Source organism: Triticum dicoccoides, chromosome 7A (assembly GCF_002162155.2).
Source record: "Triticum dicoccoides isolate Atlit2015 ecotype Zavitan chromosome 7A, WEW_v2.0, whole genome shotgun sequence".
NCBI lineage: Eukaryota > Viridiplantae > Streptophyta > Magnoliopsida > Poales > Poaceae > Triticum > Triticum dicoccoides.
Genome location: NC_041392.1, coordinates 58,442,114 through 58,450,762, shown reverse-complemented (window position 1 = coordinate 58,450,762; position 8,649 = coordinate 58,442,114). Strand labels below are relative to the sequence as shown.

General features: G+C 49.3%; 1 pseudogene; it reads right to left on the bottom strand.

Moving 5' to 3' along the window:
- Nucleotides 1–2,060: 2,060 nt before the first annotated feature.
- LOC119333082 lies at nucleotides 2,061–4,422 on the bottom strand (annotated as a pseudogene).
- Nucleotides 4,423–8,649: the final 4,227 nt, after the last annotated feature.

Genomic DNA, 8,649 nt, shown 5'->3' with positions numbered 1-8,649 from the left:
CATATGCATTGCATATCACATCCCGCATATCATGCCATGTTTTGCATCTTGTTGCTTGCGCATTGCACCGTGGTTGATTGTCGTTTCCTTTGCTTGTGTTCTTGCTTTGGGTAGAGCCGGGAGACAAATACATGATCGAGGAACCAGTTGAGTACGCTTACGAGGATCAAGCTTACGTCAACTCGGAGAACTTTGCAGGCAAGATGACCATACCCTCGAAATCACTTCTATCTTTGCTTGCTAGTTGTTCGCTCTTTTGCTATGTCAAAATACCTACCACTTGCTATATCATGCCTCCCATATTGCTATATCAAGCCTCTATCCCACCTTTCCTAGCAAACCGTTGTTTGGCTATGTTACCGCTTTGCTCAGCCCCTCTTATAGCGTTGCTAGTTGCAGGTGAAGATGGAGTTTGTTCCATGTTGGAACATGGTTATTGTTGGGATATCATTATTATATCTTTTTTACTTTAATGCATCTATATACTTGGTAAAGGGTGGAAGGCTCGTCCTTTTGCCTGGTGTTTTGATCCACTCTTGTCGCCCTAGTTTTCCGTCATACTGGTGTTATGTTCCTTGATTTTGCATTCCTTACGCGGTTGGGTTATAATGGGAACCCCTTGACAGTTCACCTTGAATAAAACTCCTCCAGCAAGGCCCAACTTTGGTTTTACCATTTGCCACCTAAGCCTTTTTCCCTTGGGTTTCGCGGACTCAAGGGTCATCTTTATTTTAAACCCCCGGGCAGTGCTCCTCTGAGTGTTGGTCCAAACTAGAGCACCGTGCGGGGCCGTCCTTTGGAAACTTGGGTTACGTTGGCTCCTGTACGCTTAGCTTATCCGGTGTGCCCTATGAACGAGATATGTGCAGATCCTATCGGGATTTGTCAGCACAGCGGGTGCTTTTGCTGGACTTGTTTTACCATTGTCGAAATGTCTTGTAACCGGAATTCCGAGTCTGATCGGGTCTTCCTGGGAGAAGGAATATCCTTCATTGACCGTGAGAGCTTGTGATGGGCTAAGTTGGGACACCCCTGCAGGGTTTTGAACTTTCGAAAGCCATGCCCGCGGTTATGGGCGGATGGGAATTTGTTAATATCCGGTTGTAGAAAACCTAGCACTTAATTAAAATGAATCAACTGCATGTGTAGCCGTGATGATCTCTTTTCGGCGGAGTCCGGGAAGAGAACACGGTCTCGTGTTATGCTTGAACGTAAGTAGTTTCAGGATCACTTCTTGATCATGATAGCTTATCAACCGTGCTTTGCTTCTCTTCTCGCTCTCATTTGCGTAAGTTAGCCACTATATATGCTAGTGCTTGCTGCAGATCCACCTCACTACCTTTTCCTACCCATAAGCTTAAATAGACTTGATCGCGAGGGTGTGAGATTGCTGAGTCCCCGTAACTCACAGATTACTTCCAAAAACCAGATGTAGGTGCCGATGATGCCAGTGCAGGGGACGCGATCGAACTCAAGTGAGAGTTCGACGAGGATTCAGGACGTTATTATGTTTCCTTTCCGGTGATCAGTAGAGGAGCCTAGTTGGGGCGATCGGGGATCTATGCATTTGGGGTTGTCTTTCTTTATTTGGTTCCGTAGTCGGACCTTGATTGTATTCTGGATGATGTAATGCTATATTTATGTATTGTGTGAAGTGGCGATTGTAAGCCAACTCTTTATCCCTTTCTTATTCAGTACATGGGATGTGTAAAGATTACCCCTCTTGCGACATGCCTACTATGCAGTTATGCCTCTAAGTCATGCTCCGACATGTGGGAGATATAGCCACATCATGGGTGTTACACTATTATAGGCTACTTAGAGAATCTCTAGCGGTTCAGCCCCCAAGGCGTCAAAAAAGAGCGGCATGGGGCGAACCGGCGCTAGATCGGTCCCCGGGGGCGACCTAGCTCCCAGCCATGCCCCCAGACGCCCCCAACCCGCGGCAAATTCAAACTTAGTCATTCCCGCTCACAAAATAGACGGCGATCATGCGGCCATAGTTCGGCGATCGAATGAAAAGTTCAGCTTACAAAAAGAAAGAGTGCGCATGCAGCGCATCAGACGGCGAGGTCGGCCTCCGGCGTCGGCGTAGTTGGCGTGCGCGGGCTTGGCGGGGTCGTGCGCGGGCTTGGTGGGGTCGGAGCTTCTTCTGTGTTTGGCGGTGTCGGCATGGCTTCTGTACTGCGGGGAGTCGTGTAGGCATCATCGCTCGAGCCCGGCGGCGGTGGCGGCATGGGCGTGGGAGTTGGCGGCGCCGTCGACGGCAGCTGGTTCAGGATGAGACCACACTCTGCCAAGTACCACGTCTTGGCCGCCTCGTCTTTGCTCTGGAGCATGTCCGCCCCGCCCAGCAGGAAAGCCAGGTTGGTGTTCCTCTTCTTCGCGGCGACGTTGGTCCGGAGTAGGTCAAGCTTGACGGCGCTGCTCGTCATCAATGCCGACCACCGCGCCTCGGTCTTATCTTCACGCAGGACGGCCCGAGCCTGTGCGTCGGCGAGGTAATGCTCAATGGACTCCTGCACTCGCGTGGTAGCCGCGTCGGCGTGTTTCGCCTTCTTGGCCCCTTTGTTGCCGTCCGGCCGCCCCTCTGACGCGCCCGACGTTGGCGCGTCCGACTTGTAGGTCTCCTTGGCCTTGTCGAGGGTGCACTGGACTTCCGCCCACTTCTCGCACTTGTCAATGCGCTTGTAAACATGGATGTACTTGAACTCTTGGTCGCGGTTGCCTAGGCGATACAAGGCGAACATGCGCACCAGCTGCGCGAAGGAACAAACAGTTGGCGGGCGCACACGGCGAAGAGAAGAGGGAGACCGGCGTGCCATACCTGATCCTCAACATTGGTGCCGCTCTCCGGGCGAGCCGCGACCTCCTTGACGACCCCATGCCATTTTTTGCACGCCGCCTGGATGAGCCCCCAATGGTTTGCCATTGCCTTCGCCCCGCGCTGCATCTAGACGCCTTTGAAGTAAGGATCGACGAGCTTGTGCTCGTCGAACTCGGCCTTAATGCGCTCCCAGTACGTCTCAATGCTCTGGTTCGTGTCGGTGGTCGGGTCGAGGCAGACGACTTTCCACGCTTCGGTGAGGCATTCCTACTCCTTGGACGCCCACTTGATGCACGGCTGGCCGGTCCTGGCCGCCCCCCTCTTCTTCTTGCGCCTCCTCGCTGGAACGGTCGCCGGTTCCTCCTCCTCCTCGTCCTCCTCCGGCTCCTCCTCGCTGTAGCCGAGGCTGCCGTCCATGCCGTCGCTAAGATCCACCGTGTCTTCCGGGGTCACGAACCCAAGGGCCGCGGCGGCCGCGGCCGAGCCTGCCGCGATGATGTCGTCCATGTCGGCATCGGTCTCGTCGGTGTCGCCGAGGTGTGACGTGGAAGCTTGTGAGAAGGGCAGCGCGCCACGGCGGAGAGGGGGCATCGGGGAGCACACATAAGCCGGCGGCGAGTAGTTGTATGGAGGGTACTGCACACTGGTGAAGGGGGCGGGGGCGTGCGCTGGGCCGGGTGTCCATGGGGGAAGGTGACGTTGGGGTTGAACCCACCGTGCGCGTCCTCGTCAGCGTAGCCCGGCGACGGCGTGCATCGCCATGGCTGTGGCAACGATGAGAAGCCGGACGGAGAGCCGACGCTTTGCTAGCTTCAGGGTGCGTACTGGGCGTGGCCGTCGGGTGGATTCGTCATCCCCACGCGATTCGCCTCGGCCTCGGCTTGGTCCGCCGTAGCTGCAGTGGCACACACCGCGTTGTCACGGGCCTTCTTGGCGATTGCCCTGTTCCGACGGTCGGCGGTGTCAGCCTCCCGTCGCTGAACTTCTGCCCTCCACTCAGTGTTTGTCACGCCCGGTGGCTTGGACGACGGCGCCCTAGACCTCCTCTGCTTCGGTTGGGCGACAGAGGCAGTCGCGGTGGTCGCAGCGCGGGGGATCACGTACTTCTTCGGCGGCATGGCGGCGGCTGGGAGGCGAGCGGGAGGGAGATTGGCGGGAGAAAAGGAGAGAATGAGAGGGAAGTGGGGGCGAGGGCGGGAAGAAACGGTGGGAAGAGGCTCTCGACTCGCAGACAGAGCGGCCCCATGCCCCTTTTCGCTTGTGCCGGCGCCCCCAGGTGTGCCCTAGCGCGCCGGGTTCGGTTTGGGTCCGCCGACACCAGTTTCAGCCCGAGCCGGCGAAAAACGGGCTACTAGGGGCGCGAGTGGGCCGAATTTTGGGCACCGGCGCAGCATAAACGCCTCGGGAGGGCCTGTAGGGGGCATGGCTGGAGATGCTCTTAGTGGAAGGAGGTGTTGTTGAGGTGCTCTGGCACGTCCTGGAAGGAGTGCTTCCTGGCCATGGAGAGGATGGTCGACGACGGTGGAGATGATGAGCGCCTGCCCGGTGGGGTTATGTGCTATGAACCATGGAAGGATTTCGTCGAAGAACTGCATGGCTACTTAGTATGGAGACTGTGGGAAAATTGGCTTAGTAATTCAAGGGAGTGGACTATATTTCAGGAAACGCTCCTCGGGTCGCTCCCGTGGGCGGCCAGGGGGGCGAAAACCTAGCCGCCGCTTGCGTAGATCCACCGGCCATCTTCCCCTCGCCGCCGCCGGCAGATGTCGCTGGGCAAACCCGCGCGGCTCGGCGGCGGCGGGGCACTTCCTCCTCCCATCTGAGCTCTAGCAGCGCGGGCTGCCCATCTCGGTGGGATCCAGGGCGCTGCTCCCGCGCTGGTGCGCGCACGGGCTGGGGCAGCCGCATTCGAGCGCGGGGAGGCGCGCGTAGGGCGGTGTAGCTTGGCTGTGTCGGAGAGGCTGCGGATCTGGCGAGTTGGGCGCGATGGGAGAGCTCCTCTCACTACTAGGAAAATGGCTATAGATGATATGGACATTAATGGTGCACCATGTATGTGGTGCGCCACTGCTATATAGGAGTGGCACACCAGATACAGGTGCGCCATTATTGACATATTACTAATGGCGCACCTGGTGTGTGGTGCGCCATTAGTAGTTTTGAAAAAAAATTGTTAGTAATGACGCACCATGGGATAGTGCACCATTACTAGTTGACATAGTAATGGCGCTCCACACCCATCGTGCGCCATTAGTAGTTTTGAAAATAAAAATAAAAAACAATTGTTAGTAATGGCGCACTGTCCACTGATACGTCCATTTTGCATCATGCTTTTGTATCAATATTTATTGCATTATGGGCTGTTATTACACATTATGTCACAATACTTATGCCCATTCTCTCTTATTTTACAAGGTTTACATAAAGAGGGAGAATGCCGACAGCTGGGATTCTGGGCTGGAAAAGGAGTAAATGTTAGAGACCTATTCTATACAACTCCAAAATTCATGAAACTTCACGGAAGATATTTTCCAAATATATAAAAAATACTGAGAGCAAGAACTTCACCAGGGGGCCACACCCTGCCCACGAGGATGGGTGGCGTGCCCTACCCCCCTGGGCGCGCCCCCTACCTCGTGGGCCCCCTGGTGGCCCTCCGGTGGCCATCTTCTGCTATATGGAGTCTTTAGATGAGAAAAAAAAAATCATAAACCATCTTCTCGGACGAAAATCCACCGCCACGAGGCGGAACCAATCTAGGGCTCTGGTGGAGCTGTTCTGCCGGGGAGACTTCCCTCCCGGAGGGGGAAATCATCGCCATCGTCATCACCAACGCTCCTCTCATCGGGAGAGGGCAATCTCCATCAACATCTTCATCAGCACCATCCCCTCTCAAAACCCTAGTTCATCTCTTGTATCCAATTCTTGTCTCCAAGTCCGGGATTGGTGCTAGTAGGTTGCTAGTAGTGTTAGTTACTCCTTGTAGTTGATGCTAGTTGGTTTAATTGGTGGAAGATCATATGTTCAGATCCTATATGCATATTAATACCCCTCTGATGATGAACATGTTTATGCTTTGTGAGTAGTTACTTTTGTTCCTGAGGACATGGGAGAAGTCTTGCTATTAGTAGTCATGTGAATTTGGTATTTGTTCGATATTTTGATGAGATGTATGTTGTCTCTCCTCTAGTGGTGTTATGTGAACGTTGACTACATGACACTTCACCATTATTTAGGCCTAGAGAAAGGCATTGGGAAGTAATAAGTAGATGATGGGTTGCTAGAGTGACAGAAGTTTAAACCCTAGTTTATGCGTTGCTTCGTAAGGGGCCGATTTGGATCCGTATGTTTCATGCTATGGTTAGGTTTACCTTAATACTTTTGTTGTAGTTGCGGATGCTTGCAATAGAGGTTAATCATAAGTGGGATACTTTTCCAAGTAAGGGCAGTACCCAAGCACCGGTCCACCCACATACCAAATTATAAAAGTATCGAACGCGAATCATATGAACGTGATGAAAACTAGCTCGACGATATTCCCATGTGTCCTCGGGAGCGCTTTACATCATATAAGAGTTTGTCCAGACTTGTCCTTTGCTACAAAAAGGATTGGGACACCTTGCTGCACTTTATTTACTTTTGTTACTTGTTGCTCTTTACAAATTATCCTATCACAAAACTATCTGTTACCACTTATTTCAGTACTTGCAGAGAATACCTTGCTGGAAACCGCTTATCATTTCCTTCTGCTCCTCGTTGGGTTCGACACTCTTACTTATCGAAAGGACTATGATAGATCCCCTATACTTGTGGGTCATCAAGACTCTTTTCTGGCGCCGTTGCCGGGGAGTGAAGCGCCTTTGGTAGGTGGAATTTGGTAAGGAAAAATTTATATAGTGTGCTGAAACTTACTATCACTTGTAACCATGGAAAGTAATCCTCTGAGGGGCTTGTTCGGGGTATCTTCACCCCGACCAGTACAGCAAATAGTTGCTCCTCAACCAACTGAACCTACTGAAAATGAAAATGAAGATGAAAATGGTTGCTTTGAAGTTCCTGCAGGTATGATAGAAAAGCTGCTAGCTAATCCTTTTTTAGGAGATGGAACAAAACATCCTGATGAACATCTCATATATGTGGATGAAGTTTGTGGATTATTTAAGCTTGCAGGTATACCCGAAGATGTTGTTAAGAATAAGGTCTTCCCTTTATCTTTGAGGGAAGATGCATCGACATGGTATAGGCTATGTGATGATATGAGGTCTTGGAATTACAAACGATTGAAATTGGAATTTCATCAGAAGTTTTATCCTATGCATCTTGTTCATCGTGATCGCAATTATATATATAATTTTTGGCCTTGCGAAGGAGAAAGCATCGCTCAAGCTTGGGGGAGGCTTAAATCAATGTTATATTCATGCCCCAATCATGAGCTCTCAAGAGAAGTGATTATTCAAAAATTTTATGCTCAACTTTCTGGTAACAATCGCACCATGCTTGATACTTCTTGTGCTGGATCTTTTATGATGAAGACTATTGAATTCAAATGAGGTTTATTGGAAAGAATTAAACGCAACTCTGAAGATTGGGACCTCGACAATGGTAAGTAGTCAGGTATGACACCTAGTTTTGATTGTGTTAAATCTTTTATGGATACCGATATTTTTCGTAAATTTAGCACTAAATATGGACTTGATTCTGAGATAGTAGCTTCTCTCTGTGAATCTTTTGCTGCCTATGTTGATCTCCCCAAGGAGAAGTGGTTTAAATATCATCCTCCCATAGAAGTAAAAGTAGCTGCACCTATTAAAGTTGAAGAAAAGACTATCACTTATAATGATCCTATTGTTCCTACTTCTTATGTTGAGAAACCACATTTCCCTGTTAGGATAAAGGATCATGCTAAAGCTTCAACTGTAGTTCATAAAAGCAATATTAAAACATATACACCTCCTGAGCAAGTTAAAGTTGAGCCTAATATTGCTATCGTTAAAGATCTCTTGTCTGATAATATTGATGGGCATGTTATTTATTTCTATGATGAAACTTCTTGAATTGCTAAACCCCATGATAAAGATAAACCTATACCTATGGTAGGTATGCCTGTTATTTCTGTTAAAATAGGAGATCATTGTTATCATGGCTTATGTGATATGGGTGCCAGTGCTAGCGCAATACCTTATTCCTTATACCAAGAAGTTATGCATGAGATTGCACCTGCTAAAATAGAAGATATTGATGTCACAATTAAACTTGCCAATAGAGATACTATTTCACCAATGGGAATTGTTAGAGATGTTGAAGTCTTGTGTGGGAAAACTAAATATCCTGCTGATTTTCTTGTTCTTGGTTCCCCACAAGATAGCTTTTGTCCCATTATATTTGGTAGACCCTTCTTCAATACCATTAATGCTACCATAGATTGCAAAAGAGATGTTGTTACTATCGGTTTAGATGATATGGCTCATGAATTTAATTTTTCTAAATTTAGTAGACAACACCGTGAAGAAGAATTACCTAGTAAGGATGAAATTATTGGTCTTGCTTCTATTGCCTTACCTCCTAGTGATCCTTTAGAACAATATTTGCTAGACCATGAAAATCATATGTTTATGAATGAAAGAAGGGAATTAGATGAAGTATTCTTTAAACAGGAACCTATTTTGAAAAACAATTTACCTGTTGAAATCCTAGAGGATCCTCCTCCACCAAAGGGTGATCCTGTATTTGAGCTTTAACCGTTACCTGATACTCTTAAATATGCTTATCTTGATGAGCAAAAGATATATCCTGTTATTATTAGTGCTAACCTTTCAGAGCAT